The 24,113-nt window shown below is 45.0% G+C and overlaps 1 pseudogene; it reads right to left on the minus strand.

The window, feature by feature from the left end:
* Positions 1 to 14,576: 14,576 nt before the first annotated feature.
* Positions 14,577 to 16,070, minus strand: LOC134358666 (modulator of apoptosis 1-like; annotated as a pseudogene).
* Positions 16,071 to 24,113: the final 8,043 nt, after the last annotated feature.

Consider the following 24,113-nt stretch of genomic DNA (forward strand, 5'->3'; position numbering starts at 1 on the left):
GGACAAGTGTGGAGGAAGTGCAGAAGGCAAGAAGGCATGGGGAAGAGAAGAAGCGGCTAGTGATGCAACAGGCAGAAATGATGAAAGGTGATATGCTGTATGTGGAGGCTCATGGGGTAAAAGTTAAGAACAATTTGAACTTTATCTCTGGTCTGTCTGGAAGAGCGGGGTGAGAGCAAAATTATGAGCAAAAGAGGGGGTGTGAGATAAGGCTCCATCAAGCACATTAGAAGGGAAGCTACACTTCCTGAAAGAGAAGAACATTTCAGATGTTCGGGAACAGAAATCCTCATCTTGAGTCCAGATGTTGCAGAGATGGAATAAAAAGGTGAAAGGAATAGCATACTTAAAAGAGACAGAGTGGGAAGAGGTGTTGTCTAACTAGTTGTGGGAGTTAGTGGTTTATAGTAAATATCAATGGATAGTCTATTTCCCAAGATGGAGACAGAGAAATTTAGAAAAGGGAGTGATGTTTCAAAAATGATCTATGTGAATTCCAGAGCTGGGTGGAAGTTGGTGGGGAAGATGATAAAATGGTGAGCTCTGCATGGCTCTCATCAATGTATTGAGGAGATATTGGAGAATGATATTAGAGAAGGTTTGGAGCAGGGACATAGCAAACTAAAAGACTGGTATAGCTGGAGCGCAAGCTGGTAACCAAGCTCCAACATTGTTCATTGCATTTGTACTCCTGATGTAGCCTGCTCTATATCAGTGAGAACAAGCACAGAATTGACAACCATTTCACAGAACACCTGCACTTATTCTGCAGAGCCTGGCAGTGACAGATCATGTCCCCTTTCCATTCCCACCTACCTGTCCATCCTTGGCCTTCTCTACTGCCAGGATAAAGCCCAACACAGAATGAGGGAGAAGCTCCAACTCCACTTACCTACCTGGAATTATCTGTCTGTCTTCTTTCACCCCTCTTCAGCCCATCATTTACCTCTTCTTCTCTTGTACTCACCTTCTTCTCTTTATGTGGTCTTTTTGCCTCTCCACTCTCTGTCCTGATGCAGGGATTTGTATCAAAGTATCAACAATTTCTTTCCTCCTGCAGATGCGACTTGACCCATTGAGTTCCTCGAGCACCTTCTGTATTGCTTGAGGTGAATGAGACTTCTCTCTTCCCTCAGCAGAGATTAAAAATGACTGACCTGTGCAAACCTGAATGGTTGCTTTCCTCCACAAAAATGCAAAGGGGGGAGATAAGAGTACCGGTCTTGCATCTTTTCTGATTGACTTAGAACACCCAATATGTTTCTCCTTCTACAAATGCTGTCCTGATATGCTGAGTACCTTGCTACTTTTATTTCAAGCTTTCAGCTTCTGCAGTATTTTGCTCATTGATTCCCATTAGATGCAAGACCAACCCCTTTAACTCCTCCCTTCCCATTATCTGCATCAGAGCACATGGCCCTTCAGGTCGTAATATTTAGTTTAACAATTTCATGCAATTGCCCTCCAATATTTTTCTCTCATTCAGAGCTTCATGTTTTTTTTTATTTACTCTATAACTTCTAGCTTTTAAAGTAATACTTATCTAGACAGATTTGGTCTGTACCTAAATCACATATTTCTCTTTCTTTACCTCTCTCTGCAAATTAAAGCATGCTTCTTTCGTCAGTTTTCTAGTTCTGATAGAAGATCAGTGACCCAAAACATTGACAATTTTTCTTTCTTCATGAACAGTGTTGAACTTCTGAGTATTAACAGGATCTGTACTTTTGTTAGTGTGATCTCCAGTGCAGTCTCTGGAAATAGAATCAGGCTGAGGGGAGAACAAGTGTCTTCATTCAGATGCTCGTGAATTCTTGGAGTTCTTCACTTCAGAAGTCTGCTGATGCACAATTATGGAAGATGATAGGGTTTTGGGCACTGAAGGAATCAAGGGATGCATGGGGGGTGTTCTGAAAGATAGAAGTTTAATCAGGATCTTACTGAAGAGCAGAGCAAGATAAATAACTAATGATCCACTTTTGTTTTTCATGTTTGGCATTTTAAGGAAGTGTAATTTCACCATTTATTGTTCTAAGATCCTATTGACTTGAAAATTCTCATGTAAAATAAATAAGCAGTTGGAACAGGCATGCTGTGCATTTGATTGGAACCTGAAAATGCAATTTTTTAAATCATTAGCTGCAGGTCATGTACATGTAATGACAGAATATCAACAGGAACATTGAGGTTATAATTGCAGCAAGCACAGTCTGGAAAATATTGAATTGTCAAATAGTAATGATAAAAAAAGATGCCAATTACATGGAGAATGAAGTGAATAATGTCATCTCAGCAGCTGGAGTATGGCTTGAAATATTCTTCAAATTGAAATGTCAGCAGTTCCATGCAGAACCATCTTTAGAACAGCTAGCAATACGAGTTTTCGGTACTATTGGTATAAAATAATGAGAGGCCGATAAATTAAGCAGTATCAGTATTCACTGTTGATGATACAGTCACATTCCAGACATAGCTGTAGATGAGGAATTTCAATAGAAGAGAATTTAGGAAAAATCCATGCTACAGAACAAAGATATTGAGCAAGTTGTTGGAGCTATGTACCAGCAAGTCCTCAAGTCTGGCTGGGTTTATCATAGGATTTTTAAAAAGTGGTTTGTGTAATAATTGTGTTTTAATTTTCCCAAGACCTTTAGTTTTGTGGTTCTGTTAGCTATATAAAATAAGGCCTTCTTTTTTAAGAAAGCGGGCAGACAGAAAACAGAAGGGTACCAAACTGTTAACATCTGCCTTAGAGAAAATATTTTAAAAAATATGATTAAAGATATTAGAACAGACACTTAGAAAACTTCAAGGAAATCATATCAACATGCACTTGTGAATGGGAAATCAAGCTTGAACAGTTTCAAAATTCCAAGGTTCAAGTTTATTTGTCCCATGTACAGTGAAATGAGTTGTTTGTGTTAACAATCAACATACTGGGCGTGTGCTTGGGACAGCCTGCAAGTGTTGCCACACATTCTGGCACCAACATAGTATGCCCACAATGCTCCGCAGATCAAGAAAAAACACAGCAATCACCAAAATATAACAGCAAAAACAAGCCCCATTCATCCCTCCCATCCACGCACAAAGGCAATCCTTTAACAGCAGGACAGGCCTTCAGTTCCAAACTCCAGCAGACATGGACTCAGGCCTGCAGGCACCAGGCTTTTATCTCCTGAGCGGACTCACAGAGATTTGCAGACTTGGCTCCGGCCAACAGAACTAGACTAGATTTGTCCTTGGGCCTCGATCCTCGGCAATGGTTCCAAGACATGCTGATCATCAAATACCAAGCCTCAAATTCTAGATTTACTGACAGTGGGATCCTGAACGTTAGGCCTCGATCTCCAATCTCAGGGATTTGTGAACCCAAAGGTCACCGGAACTCCTTCCTCCTGCTCACACAGAACTCCAGTTCTGGAACCCACCAACGACACCCTGATCTGGCAGTCCGATATCTGACACCTGACATCTGACCACAGGTGTCCCATGCCCGTGTCACTGGTCTTCAAATGCAGAGCGAAAAGTTAGATTCTGGCCTGACCTCTAATTGCCCTACATGCCTATTCCCAGCCCTAACCTGAACTCTAACATCCCTCCTTGTTTCCAAAACCATCCTCAGAAACCTAACAAAATAATTAAAAATTAAACATTTAATAAACAACAAAATCTGAGTTGTGTCTCCACAGCTCTTGGAGTTGTTTTTAAAGATGTAGCACAGGTTGTAGTTAAAGAGAAACGACATAGCTTTTCTGAAGACATTTGATAAGATGCTGCATCATAGATTGTCAGAATCAGATTTGGAATGAGAATCAGTTTTGTTGTCACTACATACATTGTGCAATTTATTGTATTACAGCAACAGTGCAGTGCAATGCATTATAGACGACTATAAGGTACAATAAGAAATAAACAGTGTAAAAAATAAACAGTGCAAATAGTGAGGTAGTGTTCATGGCTTCATGGGCCATTGATAAAGCTGATGATAGAGGAGAAGAAGCTGAAACATCGACTGTTCACCTTCAGACTCCTGTATCTCCTTCCTGATCGTCGTAATAAGGAGAGGGCGCTTCCTGGACGGTGAATGCCACCTTCTTGAGGTACCGCCTTTTGAAGACGTCCTTGATGGTAGGGAGAGCTGTGCCCATGATGGAGGTGGCTGAGTCCACAAATCTTTGAGGTTTTTGTCTGCAGTTCTGGGCTTTGGAGTCTCCATATCAGATGGTGATGCAACCAGTCAGAATGCCCTCCATTGAATATATATAGAATTATAGCAGAAAGTAAAAACTTAATGGCATGGATCACAACTGACTGGCAACTGGAAACATCTTTTTCCTGGTTTGCAATATGATCCACCCTAATTCTTCACAGTTTATGTAAGTGACTTGTTTGTGAGCACTGATGGTATGGCTGCTAACTTTGCCAACGATACAAAGGCATGTGAGAAAATAAATTGAGAAGACCATGCAAGGAAGTTATAATAGGTTAAACTAGTAAGCGAATACAGCATTATGTAAATAAGTGTGAAACTGTCTATATTGCCAAAGAAAAGTATATAATCTAAATAGTGAAAGATTGCTGAGATCTGAGATACAAAGGAATCTGGTGTACCAGTCACATCATTATCATCATCATTATGTGCCATGCCATATGACATGGGTGACCATGTTCTTGGCAAATTTCTCTGCAGAAGTGGTTTGCCACTGCCCTGTTCTAGGCAGTGACTTTACAAGACAGGTGACTCAAGTCATTATCAATACTCTTCAAAGATTGTCGGCCTGATGTCAGTGGATGCACAACCAGGGCTTGTGATATGCACTAGCTGCTCATATGACCATCTACCTCCTGCTCCCATGGCTCCCATGGCTTCCCATGGAAGCCATGTTGTGAGTTCTGTACCAACTTTACAGTGTACTACTAACTTCTGCAAATTCCTTCTCATTTCTTGCTCATGAAGCTAATAGTCACATCAGATACGATCAACTGAACATTGCGAAGATGGTATTTACTCACAATGTGCCACCTTTTCTACACTGGGAACCTCTCCTTACGTGATCGATGGCAGGCTCATTTATTGCACTGCTGTTATCTCGGAAGCAACCCCAGAGGTGAGGGAGAAGGGCTGGTGTCCTGGTGAGGTTGAGACAGCGTGCTAATCTGACCTTGATCCCCAGCAATCTGCTAGCTAACGTTCAGCCCCTGGACAACAAGCTGTGTGACTAAGAGCCAGAATCTCCAATTAGTGGGAATCAAAGGAATGTAATGTTTTTGTGCTTCATGAAGACCTGGCTGACGGAGGAGACACCGAACCACGCCATCGAGTCCTACGGGTTCTCCCTGTTCTGGGTGGACAGGTCTAAAAACCTCTCTGGGAAGAGTCAAGGAGATGGGGTATGCTTCAGGGTCAATAATGCCTGGTGCGACCCCCAGAATGTGTATGCCCTCAAATCCTTTTGCTCCCTGCATCAGGAGTTCCTGGTGCTGCTGTGTAGACCCTACTGGATGCTTGGGCAGTTCATGGCTGTTATTATCACAACTGTGTATATTCCGCCACAGGCTGATGCTGATCTGGCTGTCAAGGAACTGTACGAGACCATCAACACCTTGGAGACTGTACACCCAGACGGAGGCTGCTTTCATCGTCGCCGGAGATTTTAATCAAGTGTTGACTAAAGTCTCTCCGAAATTTTGTCAACACATCCAGGCGAGCACATGGGGAGATAGCATACTTGACCACTGTTACTCTCACTTCCACAATGCTTACAAAGCTCTCCTCTTTCTGCTGCTTAGGAAGTCAGACCACTCCTCCATCTTGCTTCTGACCATGTATAGGCAGAAGCTGAAACAAGAGGCGGCCACAATTAAAACCGTACACTGGTAAAAACAACACACACAGCTTATGGCAAGGTCTGCACACCATTGCAGACTTCAAAGCTAAGCACAGTGGTGCTGCCAACATCGCTGCCCCTCTCCTAGATGAGCTAAATCTTTTTTGCCCTCAGTTTGATATCGCCAACACTGAGCCCCCTGAGGAGAGCCGTCGATGCGACCTGCACCTTGGTCATCTCTGAAGTGTGCAGGTGTTTCCAATGAGTGGACACAGGGCTGTGGGACCAGATGGCATCCCAGGGTGGGTACTCAGGATGTGTGCAGCACAACTGGCTGGTGTGTTTGCAGACATTTTTAATCTCTCCCTCTCCCAGTGTAGGGTGCTCTCCTGCTTCAAAACATCCACCATTGTACCTGTACCTAAAAAGACCAAGTTAATATTTCTAAACGAACTGGTGTTCTGTTGCACTCACCTCAATAATAAGCAAATGCTTTGAGAGGCTGGTCAAGGACTACATCTGCAGCTTGCTACCACCCACACTGGACACCCTATGATTCGCTTACCAACACAACCGATTGACAGATAACACAATAGCCACAGCTCTACACACCGTCCTTACACATCTGGAGAATGCAGTTCTTGGACTACAGTTCAACATTCAACACCATAATTCCCTCCAGGCTTGACAAGAAGGTCAGAGAACTCAGCCTTCACCCTGCCTGGTGCAGCTGGACCCTGGACTTCCTGTCAGATCACTGACAAGTAGTAAGAGTGGACTCCCTCACCTCTGCCCCTCTGACCCTCAACACAGGAACCCCTCAAGGGTTTGTCCTAAGCTCCCTCCTTTACTCCCTGTATACCCATGACTGTGTCGCCACCCACATTTCCAATCTGCTAACTAAAATTGCAGATACTACATTGATTGGCCTATTCTCAAATAATAATGAGGCAGCCTACAGAGAAGAAGACATCTCTCTGACACAGTGGTGTCAAGAAAACAACCTCTCCCTCAATGTTGCAAAAACAAAGGAGCTGGTTGTGGACTACAGGAGGAATGGAGACAGGCTAACTCCTGTTGACATCACTGGATCTAGGGTTGAGAGGGTGAACAGCCTTAAGTTCCTCAGTATACACATCACTGAGAACCTCATGTGGTCTGTGCATACCGGCTGTGTAGTGAAAAAGTTACAACAGCGCCTCTTTCACCTCAGACAGTTGAAGTTTTGTATGAGTCCCCAAATCCTAAGAACTTTCTACATGAGCACAATTGAGAGCATCCTGACTGGCTGCATCACTGCCTGGTATGGGACCTGTACCTCCCTTAATTGCAGGATTCTGCAGAGAGTGGTGTGGACAGCCCAGCGCATCTGTAAATGTGAACGTCCTATTATTCAGGGCATTTACAGAGATAGGTGAGTAAAAAGGGCCCAAAGGGTCATTGGGAACCCAAGTCACCCCAACCACAAACTGTTCCAGCTGCTACCATCCGGGAAGCAGTACTGCAGCATTAAAGCCGGGACCACAGGCTCCGGAACAGCTTCTTCCATCAGGCCATCAGACTGATTAACTCACACTGATACAATTGTATTTCTATGTTATATTGACTGTTCTGTTGTACATACTATTTATTGCAAATTACTATAAATTATACATTGCACATTCAGACAGAGATGTAACTTAAAGATTTTTACTCCTCATGTATGTGAAACATATAAGAAATAAAGTCAATTCAGTTCAATGTGGTAACTCAATGCATGGTTTGGCTGTGGAAACTTGAAATTTTGCAGACCACGTTTGCAAAGAAGAATTTGAAGCAACTGGTGCCTATCCATGCATTGAGTCCTGTTAGACTGTACCATGTATATCTGGGTGTCTGCGTGAATTATCACACCCCACATACACGAGCCATTGTGATCTACACAGTTGGTTCTCAATTATGTGTAAAGATATTGTATTTAAAATGTTGCACAGCACAACAGGATTTTTCAGCATTCACCTTTGGAGTAGAGACCAAGAGACCAACTGGTACATATGGTATCTGAGTGAGAATCTGCGGCTAATTCCCATTTATTGCGGCACTAACTGCAGCCCTGTTGACAAGAGATCTATATTTTAATGGAAATCAAACAAATCATTGATAGAGTAGCAAGAAACCATTCTCTCTGGTGAATCAGCATTCTCCAGAGTCGTAGCTAGCGGTATCAATAACTTTGCCCTAAGGAATCCAATGCATTATTAACAGCAATAAAAATGTTATGAAAGTAACAGGTAATTTATTTGTACAACTGGATTTTCATGCATAGTAGCCTAAACAGCACTTTAATTAAGAATTTGCAATCTAATGTATTAGAAAATTTACCTCTCTGGTGGATGAATGCAAGCTCATCTGAATCTGAATCTTTGATTTGTGGAAAACTAAGAAGGATCAAAAGAAAGTTGTTTAAGGTAAGATCAAGTTCAGCCATATAGATTAGTGGAAAGAAACCGCTTGCATTTTGTGTAAAAAGAAGTAGACAACATTTAAACCTCCTGATGGGGGATGGAAGTATATGATGGCTAGACATCCATAGTGAAGGTGATGCTTGGGAGACAAGGAGGAGAGAAATTGTCATTTTGAAAGTCAGTATCGGAACTGGGAGTGGAGAGGTGAGATGGCCAATATAAAAAGGAGAAGTGGAGTAGCGAGGAAGGATTCCGAGATGATCGGTGGACTGAGGAGGGGTTTAAGGTGACAGGGAAGCAGTGCCAGGTAGGGGAGGGGAGAGGATGTGGTGGTGGCTTCACAGTGGGGAAATGACTGATGCCATGGTAGAGGAGACAAGAACCAAAGAGGAGTCTTGCTTGGTTATAGGAAGCGCTATATTAGTAAAACCTCATAATATTTCAAATGTGCAGTGATGGCACTTCAAGCCTGAATTCCTCAGCACATGAAACATTCCATGACAAATGATGTTAGTCTTTGCGTGACTCATGCCAGGAACCTCTCAGGTACAAAGTCACATAAAAATAATTGTGAAATATTTCAATCCAGTAAAACTACTTTTTAATTGCACAAAGCAAATGGATAGTGCAATGCCATTGAATTTCTAAGCCCTTGTATTTTTTTTTATTAAATTTTAACAGTTTAAATGCATTCCACAGGGACAGAACTGAGAAAGAAGTTTTAAATATAGCCACATTTGAGATATAATATCGCAAAAAAGATGGTTCAAGAGTGAATTAAGGAGCCAATTTAGACAAAAAAGGATCAAAAGGCAAAGTCTTCCTGGGAGGGCAAATATTTACGTATGGACTTAGTAGTCGGAAATGATCAAAGGAAGTGCAAATCTATTTGGATAAGATCAAGTAAACCAAAATTGGAAATGTGCAGAGATCTTTGACTGTGGTATGACTCAGGGAGATTACAGAGATGGAGGGAGAGAGTGATGCTTTGTAAAATCTGAAAGTAATAATGCTTGTCAAGTTTAAAGACATGTGCAGCAGAGGTTAGGTTGGCTCCAGTGAAAACTGTGAAGCAGGCCAGCAGTTCTTTGGAGCAGTCAACAGCAGATGAATTGAAACAGACACAGATTTAAGCAATTTTTTAGGGTGGAGAAAGTAAACTTTGCGATTGTATTGATATAGGATTTAAAACTCTACCTGGAAATGTATGTAACGCTCTGCTATATTGGTTTGTTTCTATCTAGCGGAAATCCCACCCGGCGCCCGCCTGGACGTCTCCAGCTGGGTCGGTTGCTGTACCACTGCCACCCAAATCAATCCCAAACATCAATCATCAGCCAGCGCACACAGTACGTTTTACCAAGTACACTTTATAGATATTACTAACTCTATGAAATTAATATGTTCGATACAGGAAAGGAAGGAATGGAAAAAGGGGCCAGACTTATCAAAGTTCAAGTTCTTCGTGCACAAGTTGGAGCTCAGAAAGTTCTTCGGGGCCGCCCGGACCCTGTCGACTCGCGGCTCGGGACCGCCCGGAAACCGTCGATTCGCGGCTCGGGACCGCCCGGAAACCGTCGACTCGCGGCTCGGGACCACCCGGACCCCGTCGACTCGCGGCTCGGGACCGCCCGGACCCCGTCAATTCGCAGCTCGGAACCACCTGGAGTGATCAACGGGAGCCTTCCCACACGTCCACTGTCCTCCCTGTCGCTCCTCCAACTCCCCCCCAAAAACCCCATCCCCAGTCATATGAGACAGCATTATCACCCCCAGAAACAATAACATGAACACTCGTTGGTTAATGGCACCCTGCTGTCTGTATTAACCCAGGCAAATGTCTAGAGAGAGACTTTCTCAGCATTTAACATAACATAGAAGCCATTTTAATCCACATACGCAGCAGTTTAAAAGATTAACATAACAAAGAAGCCATTTTAAATTTAACATACAAAGCAGTAACCTCGTACATTCTCCCCCCACCAAAGAAAAGTCATGCCCTCATGACATTATCAGGGTTCACCAGTGCTCCTTGCAAAACACAAAACCCAACCCAGGTGCATAAAGCAGTGACATAACTTCCCAGGGCAGTAGAGATCACACCCTGCTCTCCCAGCGCTGTGTAAGTCAACCTCTCCGGGGGGTGCCTTCTCCTCTGAGACCTCTGTACTTCCTCTGCTGACTCTTCCGGTTCAGACACCCCAGGTGACACCTGGGCCCACCTGTTGGTCCCTCACCCTCACCCTCATGGGGTCCCCTCAGCACCTGTGAGCCCTCTGCCTCGGGTTCTGGCTCCACCCTCTCCTCCCCTAATTCCAGCTGTACTACAGGCGGCTCCTCAACACCCTCCCTCCTCTCCCCTAACTCTGTGAGGGAAGGACCGGGAGCCTCTTCTCTCGGCACCGGGGAATCAGCGAACAGAAACAGGTGCCACACGTCCGAATCATCGTCTTCCGATGACGTATCCCTTCTCGAGGTGGGGACCGGCCCCGTCTCCTTCGCAGTGGGCTCTTCCCTCGCCCTGCGCCCTCGCAGAGTCCTCGTACTAGGCATAAACTCCCATTCGGGCTCTGGGTCCATCTTCACCTCTCGACCCAGAGGCAACAGGTGGTTTCGATGGAGTACCTTGACAGGCCCCTTCCCGTCCTCAGGTCTCACCGGTAAACCGGGAGATTCGGCATCTGACTCTCCACCACATAGGGGGTGGCTGCCCAACGGTCCGTCAACTTGTGCTTACCCTATAGTCCTAAATTCCGGATAAGGACTCGGTCTCCCGGCAATAGTTGGGCGAACTTTACTTTCTAATCATACCTCTCCTTATTCCACTGATTCTATTTGGTGGCCGCTGCCTCAGCCAACTCGTACGCCCTTTTCAACTCTCTCCTCATATCGGACACATACTTTAGCTATGGCTTTGAAGGTATTTCACCCGCTTCAGTCCCAAAAGACAGATCAATGGGCAACCTCGCTCCCCGTCCGAACATCAGACAGTAGGGCGAGTACCCCGTAGCATCATTGCGAGTACAATTGTAACAATGAACCAAATGGGCGATGTGCTGACTCCACTCACTCTTCTGTCCAATCTCCAAGGTGCCGAGCATGTCCAGCAGGGTCCGGTTAAACCTCTCGGGCTGAGGATCACCCTGCGGGTGATAGGGGGTGGTTCTGGACTTTTCAACCCCAAGCATACCCAGTAATTCATGGATAAGCCTGCTCTCGAAGTCCCGTCCTTGATCACTATAGATCCTCTGGGGGAGGCCATAATGAACAAAGTACTTCTCCCATAACACCTTTGCCACTGTAGTCGCTTTCTGGTCCATAGTGGGAAAGGCCTGCGCATATCTAGTGTAGTGATCCGTGATGACCAAGACATTGGCGGTGTTGCTGGTGTCTGGCTCAATAGACAGGAAATCCATACATACCAGGTCCAGGGGTCCTGCACTCTGCAAGAGGGACAGAGGAGCCGCCTACACAGGCAAGGTCTTCCTCCTGATGCAACGACTACAGGTCTTACAGTATTCTTCCACCTCCCCCCTCATCCGGGGCCAGTAAAACCGGTCCATAGGTCTTTTCTACCCCCAAGTGCCCGGAATCATCATGTAGTGCCTGGAGCATGGTCTTCCGATACTTCTCAGGCATGATCAGCTGCCAGCGCCGGGGGTGGTCCGGGGGCAACGTGACCCGGTACAAAACTTGGTTTTTCAGCTTCAACCGAGGCCACTCTTTCAGTAGTAGGGGCACGGAGGCGTGCTTCGCTTTCTCCACCTGAGGCATATCCCCCTGTCTAACTGCGTACCAAATAGTGCCAATGCTCGAGTCTTCCCGCTGCACCGTCCCCACTTCCTGGGGGCTCAACTCCGGCAACTGTCTGTTCCTCAGAGCAGTCAAATTACAGTAAACAGTGGGTAGCGCGTCATCATCAGCCCCCAATTGATCCATTGCCTGATTCGGTCCCATCGGGGCTCCTGCTTCCACGTCGCTCGCAAATTGACACATGGCCTTCACTCCCGGGGCAGGGACACTCTTCCACTCCTCGGCCATGCCCGACGAGACAGGACATCTGCATCAATGTTCCGGCTCCCTGGCCGGTACTTCAGACTGAACTCAAGGGCAGACAAGGCCGCTAACCACCGGTGTCCAGTAGCGTCCAGCTTTGCCGAGGTCAGGATATAAGTGAAAGGGTTGTTGTCAGTTCTCACCTCAAACTGGGCCCCGTATAGATAGTCGCTCAACTTGTCCACCACCGCCCATTTCAACGCCAAGAACTCCAACTTGTGAGTGGGATAGTTTCTCTCAGATGGTGACAAGCTACCGGCCTCAATCCGTTGCCCTGTTCCTAGTACAGGACAGCCTCCAGACCCTCGCGACTAGCATCAGTGTGTAGAACATACGGCTTCCGGAGATCAGCAAAAACCAACACCGGGGCCTGTGTCAGCGCCCTTTTTAGAGATTGGAACGCCCCTTCACATTGAGCATCCCACCTTGATCCAAAAGGCTCCCCCGGGTTCAAGTATCCTCCTACCTCCAGCCCTTGGTCTCCCTTCCTTTTTTTCCCCACAGGTGAATAACCACACAACAGTTGGTTCAACGGGTGACTCATTTTCGCATATCCTTTCACGAATCGCCGGTAATATCCGCAAAACCCCAAAAACGGGCATAAGGTGCTCACCTTCTGAGGTCTCGGCCAGGTGGTTACTGCAGCTATCTTACCCGGATCAGTGGCCACTCCATGTCGTGAGATTATGTGCCCGACATAACTGACCGACGTCTTACAGAACTGACATTTATCCAGGGAAAGTTTTAACCCTTCCTCCTTCAGCCAACTCAGCACCTTCAGCAGCCACTCCTCATGTTCCTCCAATGTAGATCCAAACACTATCAGGTCGTCCAGGTATACCAATACCTCCAGCAGGTTCATGTCCCCACTATCCTCTCCATGAGCCGCTGGAAGGTGGCTGGGGCCCCCGAGATGCCTTGGAGCATTTGTCTGAACTGGAAAAATCCCAGGGGGCAGATAAAGGCCGTCTTCTCTTTATCGGTCTCACTCATCGGAATCTGGTAATACCCACTCCACAAATCCAATACACTAAACCACTGCACCCCACTTAAACAGGCCAATGTGTCTTCCACCCTCGGGACTGTATACTGGTTGGGGACAGTGCGTCGGTTCAGGGTCCTATAGTCCACGCACATGCGTACCTTCCCATTATTCTTCCTTGCCACCACTATGGGGGACGCATATGGGCTCCGGGACTCCACGATAATCCCTGCATCCTTCAACTGCCGCACATCTTCCACATCTGCTGTGGCCAGCCGCCTCGACCTTTCTCTAAACAGGGTGTCATTTGTCACCCGGATAGTGTGACGAGTGCTCTTGGTACATCCCACATCAAACTCGCCCAGAGAAAAGACATCCCCTAGTTTCAGCATCTTCTCCACCAGCCTGCTCTTATACTCCAGTGGTACAGGGGAGTCTTTAAAATTAAAGGCCTCCTCGGTCAGCCCCTTGTTCTCCAATAGTTTTCCTCCAGTGGGCCTCATGGGGGCGCTAGACATCACCATCACCAGGAACAAGTGCGCGAGGGGCATCCCACGCTTAAAGGTGATCTCCCTTTCCGTTGTGTTCCTTACAATCACCCCCATCAGCCGTGCCTGTACAACCGGGGACCTCTGCAATTCAGGTCTCACCAGTGCCCCAGCCGGGAACCGGGACTCCCCTTCAAGGTCTTCTGGGGCGTCTACTAGCAGGACCTCGCCCGCCGGTACTCTGGGGAATTTGGGGGTCCCATCATTAGTGCCACCTCCCCTGGCCATATCACCTTAGGCCTCGCCTGAGTACACCACACCGTCCCTCGTTTCCACTCAGGATCCGGCCCCTGGGGGTCACCCACCTCTTTGAACACAGCTCGAAACACTGTGTACCAAGAGGGTCTCCAGAAAGTTCTCCCCCGCCTTCTCTTTACAGGCTCCCAAGAGCCGTAGCACCAGAGGGGAGTTAGCCCCCACCAGCAGGGCAGCTCCACCGGTTTCCACCGGTTCCGGACAGACCAACACCAGTGTCTCAAGAGCTTCCGACACTCCCACATCGCCCTCCGAGAATTGCAATCTCACTGACAAGTACCCATCGTACGGGTAATCACCATCACTTATGCCCGAAATCTCCAGTGCATTAAATGGGGTTACTGGCAAATGCTTCAGATATTTGTTGTAGAATGACCGGTACAGTAAGGTAACCTGCGATCCTGTGTCAAGAATGGCTCTTGCAAAGATTCCCTCTATCTGTAGGGACACGCTGGAACGGTGTCCCACCAATCCATCTGGAATAAGGGCTTGTGCTTTCGGGGGTTCCATGGCTGATTTCTGGGAACGTGTTCCTCCTGAGACTCCAGTCCGTTCCCTCACTGAGCCTCTCCTAAGTTTCCCGACACCTCTCCTTTCTTAGTGGCCGAGGGGCTCTCCCTCCTCGGGGCATCTTGTCTCTCACAATCCCTCTGAAAGTGACCCACTTCCCCACAGCTGTAGCACACCCCCGGCCACTCACATTCCCGCTGGAAATGCCCCTCTTTCCCACAGTTATAGCACACACTACCTGCCGCCTCTCTCCTCCCGGGACGCCCCTCACTCCCAACCCATGGTGCGGGCTGTCCCCCAAAGGGGGTACTACCCCATCCATCGCCTCAAGCTGCGGGGGGGGGGTCCCTCCCCTCCCCCCCGCCCCGGGACCCCTTGGATTTATCTGTTCTCAAACCAGTTACCACCTCCTGAACCGCTGAAGACTGTCCCCGGTGGTCCGAGCCCCTTTTGCGGCCCAAAGCTCTCTCTCCTCCCACACCTCTCTAATCAGCTGCCCGAATGATGGAGGGGGGCTCCTCTTATATGACTGCCAGATACCCTGTCCTCCTCCAGGGAACCATTAAATGTCTGACTCATCCTCAACCTCTCCTCTTCGTCCGCCTTCACTACCCCTCGGCGCCACAACCCAGTAAGCCTTCTTTCCAGCCGGAAAATGTATTCTGAGAGCTTTTCCCCTCTTCCCTGCCCCATGTTTTGAAACTCCACTAAAAGTTGCCAGGGATCTCCTGACAGTCCAAACGCTCCCTCCAAAACGTCCAAACACTCCGACAGGGAAGCCGAGGGTCATTCCGCACTCAGCTCGCGGACTACACCTGCTGCCCCACCCCTCAAACTTTCCACCAATCGCTGCCTCTTTTGCTCATCCGAACCTGACCACGTCTCTAACAACTGGGACGTATTCTCATTCCATACCTGATATTCGTCCTCCCCTTCCAGGGTGGGTGTGGCTCCTGAGAAAATTCTCAGCTTCTGGCAGGGCCCCTCAACCCTTCTTACCAAGGAGGTAATGGCAGCTGCTAACTCGGAGGTCTCACCCCTGGCTGGGGACAGGGCCTGGACAAGTCTTCCCACTCTAACCCTCCACCACTGGCTATTGGCACCTCCCCGGCGTCTCATCAAGCTCCTCCTCCGGTGTCTCCTCACTTTCTTCCTCCGAGAGGGTGTGGAGACCCCATGGCCCCGCCTCCCCCTGAATGCTGACTGTCGCTGGCAGTTCCAACGTCATGACGTCAGCACTCGTACGAACCAACACCCAGCTAGATTCCACTTCTTTCCCACACCTTCTAGCTATCAATTCTACCTGCCCGATACCTTTAATCAAACTCAACCCTTGCACTAGTACACCTCCCAAAATGCAGAAATCCTCCCCATTTAGCACACACACATAATTCACTGGTACGTCCTCTAATTCACACCAGCTTACAATCTTATCTCGATCCATCTTCGCACTACTTAACGCGGTGACTATTACAGCTCTACCGAAAATCCAAATCCCAGACAATAGCCCCCACAATGTAACGCTCCGCTATATTAGCTCATATATGTCTAGGGAAAATCCCGCCCGGCACCGGCCTGGACGTCTCCAGCTGGGTCGGTTGCTGTACCACTGCCACCCAGATCAATCCCAAACATCAATTATCAGCCAGCGCACACAGTACGTTTTCCCAAGTACACTTTATAGATATTACTAAGTCTATGAAATTAATATGTTAGATACAGAAAAAGAAGTAATAGAAAAAGGCGCCGGACTTATCAAAGCTCAAGTTCTTCGTGCACAAGTTGGAGCTCAGAAAGTTCTTTGGGACCACCCGGACCCTGTCGACTCGCGGCTCGGGACCGCCCGGACCCCGTCGACTCGCGGCTCGGGACCACCCAGAGTGATCGATGGGAGCCTTCCCGCACGTCCGTCGTCCTCCCCGTCTCTCCTCTGACTCCCCGCCAAAAACCCCCGTTCCCAGTCACATGAGACAGCATTATCACCCCCAGAAACAATAACATGAACACCCATTGGCTAATAGCACCCTCCTATCTGTACTAACCCAGGCAAATGTCCAGCTGGAGACTTTCTCAGCATTTAACATAACATAGAAGCCATTTTAATCCACATACGCAGCAATTTAAAAGATTAACATAACAAAGAAGCCATTTTAAATTTAACATACAAAGAAGTAATCTCGTACATGTATATGACAATAATCTCATTGTTTTTCTCAGCATTTGTCAGTATCAATAAAATTGTTTTTATAGTTCAGTTACAGAGATTTCCCTGTTTCTGGCATCCCCACATCTGCAGCCGTGTTTGGACATTGGGCTTCTGCACCTTGTTAATACCTCACTTCAAGTTTAGCCTGTACCTATACCCAGCTGTGTTTCCTCATAATATAGATATCAAATATGCCTGGATTCCTGATGATGAAACCAGACACCATGTAATTGGCCATAGGAAAATTGTTCTCTGGCAGCATTTTGATCCGCAGTCATTAAAAAGGAAGTAGGGTCTTAAAATTAATCTGTTGGATAATAACTGTGTGTATAAAAATAAAAAGGCTTGGATTTATGCAGCAGGTTTTATGACCTCAGATTTTATAGGCAATGAAATACACTAGGACTGTGCTTGCAGCACTAATATAAAATACACTTAATAAGTACTTAAACATACTTAAATATTAATCTGAAATTCCTCTCTATTCTTTCAGACCTTTTAACTATTTTTAAATTAATTTTAGCTTCAGCTATTTCTTAGTGTTTGTATATTGTAGCCCATGGACATTAACCTTTGTTTTTTCCCATAAAGATTTCAAATTTAGGTTGATGTGCAAACGTCAGCAGAATGTCTTTGCCTTACTGACTTAACCATCTGTCTATCTGGCAATCAGTGACAGCTTCAGCAGAACTGTTTTTCAGCCTTTTACAATTAATCTGCATTTCATTCATTTCAAATCTCAATCTCTGCAAACACTTCCCCACTCAGCAATATCCCCATCTCTCCATGACAGATCCCAATCTTTTAAATCTTTTAAAAATACATTAGTGGCAAATATTTCAAAGCACTTTTCTTCCTTCCAGTCCTTTATTCTCCCAAAAAAAATAGAGCTGTGTCTCAGGAGAAACCGGAGACTGTTGATTTTGGAATCTTGAGCAACAATCTGCTGGAAGAACTCAGCAAGTGAATGCAGAGTTTCAATCTGAAATGTCGACAGTTCCATTCCTTCCACCGATTCTGCTCAACCCGTTGACTTCTCACATCAGACTGTTTATTGAGCTATGCCTCAGGCCTGCTACTCAATATTCCACAAACTGTTTCCCACAATAATAATTAAAGCCATCTCACTGTTAATTCAGCGGCAGTGGGTATGAAGACACATAAAGTATTAAAGTGGTTTTTCCTCAGTCAGACCACTGTGGAACAGGTTGTATGCATTAAATAAAAATAATGTAGGAGATGTAAATCTCAATTAAAATCACAGAATGCTGGAACCACTCCATAGGTCAGTGGAAAGAGAAACAAGGTTAACCTTGATTGGTGTCATTAGAACTGCTGAAGTGAAAAAAAATGTGTTCATTTTAAGTTGCAGAGAAGATGGAAGAGATATGCTGAGGATGCAGGGAATATCTGTGATGGGCTGAGGTAATATTATTGCTTATTTGTTACTAATAATATTATCACTATCTACCTTTTCTTTCATTTTTGTATTTGCACAGTCTGTTGTCTTTTGCTCACTGGTTGTCTGCCCTGTTAGAAGAGTCTTTCATGATTCTATTTTAGTTATTGGATCTATTGAGTATGCCCACAAGAAAATGAATCTTAGGGTTGTATATGGAGACATATATGTATTTTGATAATACATTTACTTTGAACCACAATTCTAGTGCACTAGTTTGGAAGAAGTGTAAATCAATAACTGTTTTTCTCCCAGGATTGTAGGAAGTGAAAAGGAGAAAGGCAAGGCTTTGCATCGACTAGAGTTGAATGGATAACAGCCATAAAAAAGGGGAGTTGTTGGAGGGAATGGAAGACTGGGCCAGTGAGTACGATGCTATTTAAATATTCCTCGGCCTTTAGTAAAACTTAGAAATATAAACCATTGAACAAAACAAACCATTTTTACCAGCTTAGTTTAAACATCTTGAATATTGCATAGAGTGTTACAGTAGATGATATTTTAGAAGTTTTGTGCTAAGATTCATTGTAAATATCTAAAGCATAATTTGATAGCGAGAAGGCCCATGCCCAATTTGCCTGGACAGTTACTTGATTGCTACACTGATATTGCAGCCCGATTTGTAGTAAACTTTTGTATGTGTGCTCTTATTCCAATTTCAGGATTCATCTTCTGAATGTTCATCAGTTCAGAATCAGCATCAGAATTATGTTCATTGCCTATGATATATGTCATGAAATGTGTCGTTTTTGGCAGTAATACAGTGCAGGGCATTAAAAAAGTCACTGTAAGTTACAATAACAAATAAGTACATAGTGCAAAAAAGGAATGATGAGATGACGTTAATAGGTTCATGCATCATTCAGAAATCTGACGCTCGAGGGTAAGAAGCTGTACCTAAAAAATTGAGTGTGGGTCTTCAGGCTTCTGAACATTCTCCCTGAAGATAGAAATGAGAAGAGGGCAAGCTCTAGAAATCTGGGCTTAGATACTGATTTAATTAAGAAGCTAATTTCCTGTTCTTGAGAGAATGCTGCTCCAAAAAAAGCCCCTCAAGGATTTCAGTTTCCCTTTAAAATCCCTCAAGGATTTTGACTTGGAAACTGAAAGGGCAGTTCTGCGGAATTTACAAATAACTTCAGAGACTTATAGCCTGCTTTTGTCCCATGATATTTCACCTCACAAAGCCCCTTTCCCCCAACCCCATCAAACCCAGCATTTGCACTTGCTCCATTCTCTTAAACAAAATTCCCTTGGCTCTGACAGGCAGATTCTGTTCAAGATCTTTTTGTTGATTGCAGCTCACATAGCTGTGGTGAACAGAGCTTTCATTACATTTTGCTCAGTCCTTCCCTCTTTCTATTCTGCTGTGCATTTGATTTAAATGTTCATTAAGATGTGCATTTCTGATGTTTAATGTTGCTTCTATGTAGAGATGTTTGTAAAAGGCTTTAGGTGAATCAAATCTTAATACTACCATAATGGAATCTGGAATTACCCCTGATATACTTGAAGACCATTTAAAAACTGGCTCTGTAAATGATGTGGTATTGGCACATATGTTCAATGGTGTACAATCCTAGCTAATGCAATGCCTGCTGCTTGTCAATGAGAACTAGCCATAAGCTAATACCATTAGGATGGCTGATCAGTTAATAAATTCCTGTATTGTTTCCATCAATCAGCCATATGCATTAGACTACCTTGCCACAGAGGAAGAAGTTAGCGGAGCATTTTGCTTTTGACTTTGGAGAAATTCTGAAGGGGTGGCTTCATGCTGGCTTTTGGGCAGGCTGGGAAATGTGAATGAAAGCAGTAAATGATGAAAATATTCGGCAAGTCCAGCTTCAACCATGGAAGGAGAAACACAATTAACCTTCCAGGTCAATCGTCCTCTGTCTAAACAGAGAGCACATGTTGGCTTCACAAGGTGTTGTGGCTTAATGATGCAGGCTGGATGGAACTGAGGATCCTTACATGTCTGTCATTGCTCACCTACTCTTTATTTCTGTGAATCAACTGTGTCTTTGAACCTAAAAGCCTGAGGCACTCAGCCCACGTTGCGCTGCTGGTCTCTAGTCCTCGCAGACCGTCCATTTCTTCAACAAATGTTTCTTCTGAAGACCCTGACCTGGAGTTAGACGCTGACTTCGGTTCTTTGCTGGGATGGGATCCGTTCTTGGGGTTAGGCCTACTGTTTGGGCTCTGGAGATGAGCGGATCGAGGGTCTGTGTCACAGCAGGAGACTCGTGTGTTGTCAGGGAGCCGGAAAATCTGTCGCTGTGGGCCCGAAGACTCAAGATCTTTGTGATCTTTGGGCACAGGGCTCGTAAAAGAAGCGATGAAATGGACTTTTTTAACATCATAAACCAGCGGGTTGTTGTTATATCTGCCGCCCGCTGTGATAATGGGGGACACCTCCCTCTCCCTTATTAGGGAGAGAGAGAACCTGTGGATTGCCGAATGCCGGATGAAATGCGATAGTCTTTGGGGTAACTGCAAGGTCTGTGTCTTTGCTACCGCTTAGTTCACGCTTGTGCTCAGCAGCGGGTGCACTTTTTATTTTGCTGGTGGGGGGAGCTTTGGGGTTCTCATATTTTACTGTTGTTCATTCTTTGGGGCATTTCTCTGTTTTCGTGGATATTTTGCAAAGAAAAAGCATTTCAGGATGTATATTGTATACATTTCTCTGACATTAAATTGAACCTTTGAACCTTGGATTCATCAATTTCCTCTAGAAGTCTATTTTCTGCATCTGATCCTGTTTTGTTTGGACTGAACCATTAAGTATTTTCCAAGCTACATGGAAATTAAGAATAATAGACGTCTGCTTCAAGAATGGAACAGGCATGATTTTATTGAATAGGCTCAATATGCCTTTGGCCTCTTCCTGCTCTTACTTCTGATGAACTGCACAGGTTTCCCAACAGGCAGACACTGAGAGATGCTCAGCAAGACACCAGTCTCACACTCCACAATCCCCTTTGGAGATTGGAGACAAAGCAACATAATATCTGTCTATAAATGAGACTCTGTTGTCAGCATTTCCTCAGTTGATCTAAACTCCCATTCCAACTTCCACTCCTTCCTTGCTAAACACCATTTCAATGATTTCAGTATCATTCAAGTTAGTTCTTCATCCAGTACCATCGTCAAAGTTCTGTACATAGTTATTTCAAGCAAAATATTCCTGTCACATACATGACTCAGCTAACGCTATTTCTGTCTTACAGCTCTTACCCTAGATAAGTGGGAATGTGGAGTTAAAGATTTAGTCAGACCAGCCATGATCTTATTGAATGGCAAGGGGCTGAGTAGCCTAGTCTTGCCCCTAAGGTAATGTATTCGTATGTGTGTTTGTATTTGTGACACAAAACTTCTACATGCAAGTTTATATAGTATTTTTGCATGACACAAGATGCAGAGAAATAGATGCAGGCTTCTCTCTATTATGCACTATTGGCATCCAAAGCAACAATGTGCATGTGATCGTGATAGTGACAAAGTCTTGCCTCCTTTCGATGTTGCTCAACCCCTGAGTTACCCCAGTATTTTGTGTGTGTTGCTCTGACATCTGCAGCCTCTTGTGTTCCAATTCTAACAAATCATCAAATAGATATCAATATAAGAGATTCTGCGGATGCTGGAGCAACACATACAAAATGCTGGAGGAACTCAGTAGGTCAGGCAACAACTATGGAAATGAATAAACAGTTGACATTTTGGGCCAAGACTCTTCATCAGGAGTGGAAAGGAAGGGATAAGACTAAAGAATAAGAAGGTGAGGGAGAGGAAGGAGGACCAGCTAGAAGGTGTTAAATGATACAGTAGCAATTGTGTGTGTTGCTATCAAATAGATATTATTCAATATTACTATTTATATTATTTAAATAAAAAAATACTAAAATGGAGTGAAATTAGAGCCATTAGGAACTCAGCTTGCTTTTAACTATGTGGAACACAATGTCTTGCCACATGTTACTTTCAAAATCATGAACTTCCTAGTTATTCATGTTCTTATCAACTTGCAGCACGCAGTGCACAGTGGAAACCTTCCCTGCAAATAAAATATCAGCTATTTCTCTCCACTGGAGAAGTCAGTGTTTCTGATATAAATAGTAAAATGGTGTTGCAGGATAGTCCACTTTCTCTGAACAGTTGCAAATAGCTACCCTTGAAAAGTATACTTCAACCAAGCTAAGTTTTCTTTGTGTCCGGCAAAACAGAACAAGTACTAAAGCTAAAGTGAGGATGCAGAATATCTGAAACAAGAATAAACACGAGGAGAGCACTAGCAGGTCTGGCAGCTGCTGTCGGGATCATACTGGGTATTGTCAGAACCTTGATGTTCAGCCCTTTAAATGACTGTTCGTCTTGGACCACTGCCCAGACACAATAAACTGAAAGGTTTGAATGGGCAAATCTGCCAATTCACTCTGCTGGAGTCCTCCTCATGATCCAAGTCTTGCTGAGAATGCCTCTCAGATATTGTGATCAGTCAGATCTAGCACAAGGTCCAAGAGCCCCTTGATTTCATTGAAGATGACAGGGCAAAAGATGAAGGGTAAACACTACTTCAAAATGATTTTGCTTTATTTTGATGTTTTTAACTATTTATTAAAAAAGTGTGTGCTCGATTACAATTGTTAGAGTCCTGTGAGCTCTACTTGGCCTGAACCTCACCCATAATCGTAAAGTATTTCTCCAAGAAGGTCAGCGCAGCAGTGTGTTCTAGCTGAGGATCAGCTTAGGGAATTCCTGCCTCTGACACCAAACATTCCTGTTGAAAGGAACTGAAGAAACTCTTGGAAATGCATCACATCCCTGCTCTTATATTCTAAACCTCTTGAAATGAATGCCAACATTGCGTTCGCCTTCTTCACAACCCACTCAACCTGGAGGTTAACCTTTAGGGTATCCTGCACAAGGATTCCCAAGTCCCTTTGCATCTCTGCATTTTGAATTCTCTCCCCATCTAAATAATAGTCTGCCCATTTAATTCTTCCACCAAAATGCATGGCTATACACTTTTCAACATTGTATTTCATTTGCCAATTCTTTGCCCATTCCCCTAAACTATCTAAGTCTCTCTGCAGGCTCACTGATTGTTCAACACTATCCACTCCTCCACCTATCTTTGTATCATCGGCAAATTTAGCCACAAATCCATTAATACCATAGTCCAAGCCATTGACAAACATTGTAAAAAGCAGCGGTCCCAACACTGACCCCTGTGGAACTTGGTAACCGGCAGCCAGCCAGAAGGGGATCCCTTTATTTCCACTCTCTATTTTCTGCCGACCAGCCAATGCTCCATCCACACTGTAACTTCCCTGTAATTCCATGGGCTCTTATCTTGCTAAGCAGCCTCATATGCAGCACCTTGTCAAATGCCTTCTGAAAATCCAAGTACACCACGTCTACTGCATCTTTTGCATCTACCACAAAATGATTGATAAGGTTAGAACAGTGGATTTGTCTGCATGAACTTTAGTAAAGCATTAGACAAGGTCCCTCCTGGTAGGATAGTCCAGAAGATTAAGTCACATAGGATTTACAATGAGTAAATTGGATTCAACATTGTCTTGGTCATAGAAGACAAAGCGTGGAGCTGGAGAAGTGTTTCTTTGACTGGAGGTCTGTGACGAGTGTTGTTCCAAAGGATCGATACTGGGAGCTCTGTTGTTTGTTAGAGATGTTGGGGAGGGTTTAAACTAATTTGACAGGGGGGGATGGAAACCGGAGAGATAGGGTGACTTGTATGCAAGTCAATAGAGTGCGTAGTGAGACTGTGAGGATAGACAGGCAGATGAGAGGGCAGA

This window comes from Mobula hypostoma, chromosome 2 (assembly GCF_963921235.1).
Source record: "Mobula hypostoma chromosome 2, sMobHyp1.1, whole genome shotgun sequence".
NCBI lineage: Eukaryota > Metazoa > Chordata > Chondrichthyes > Myliobatiformes > Myliobatidae > Mobula > Mobula hypostoma.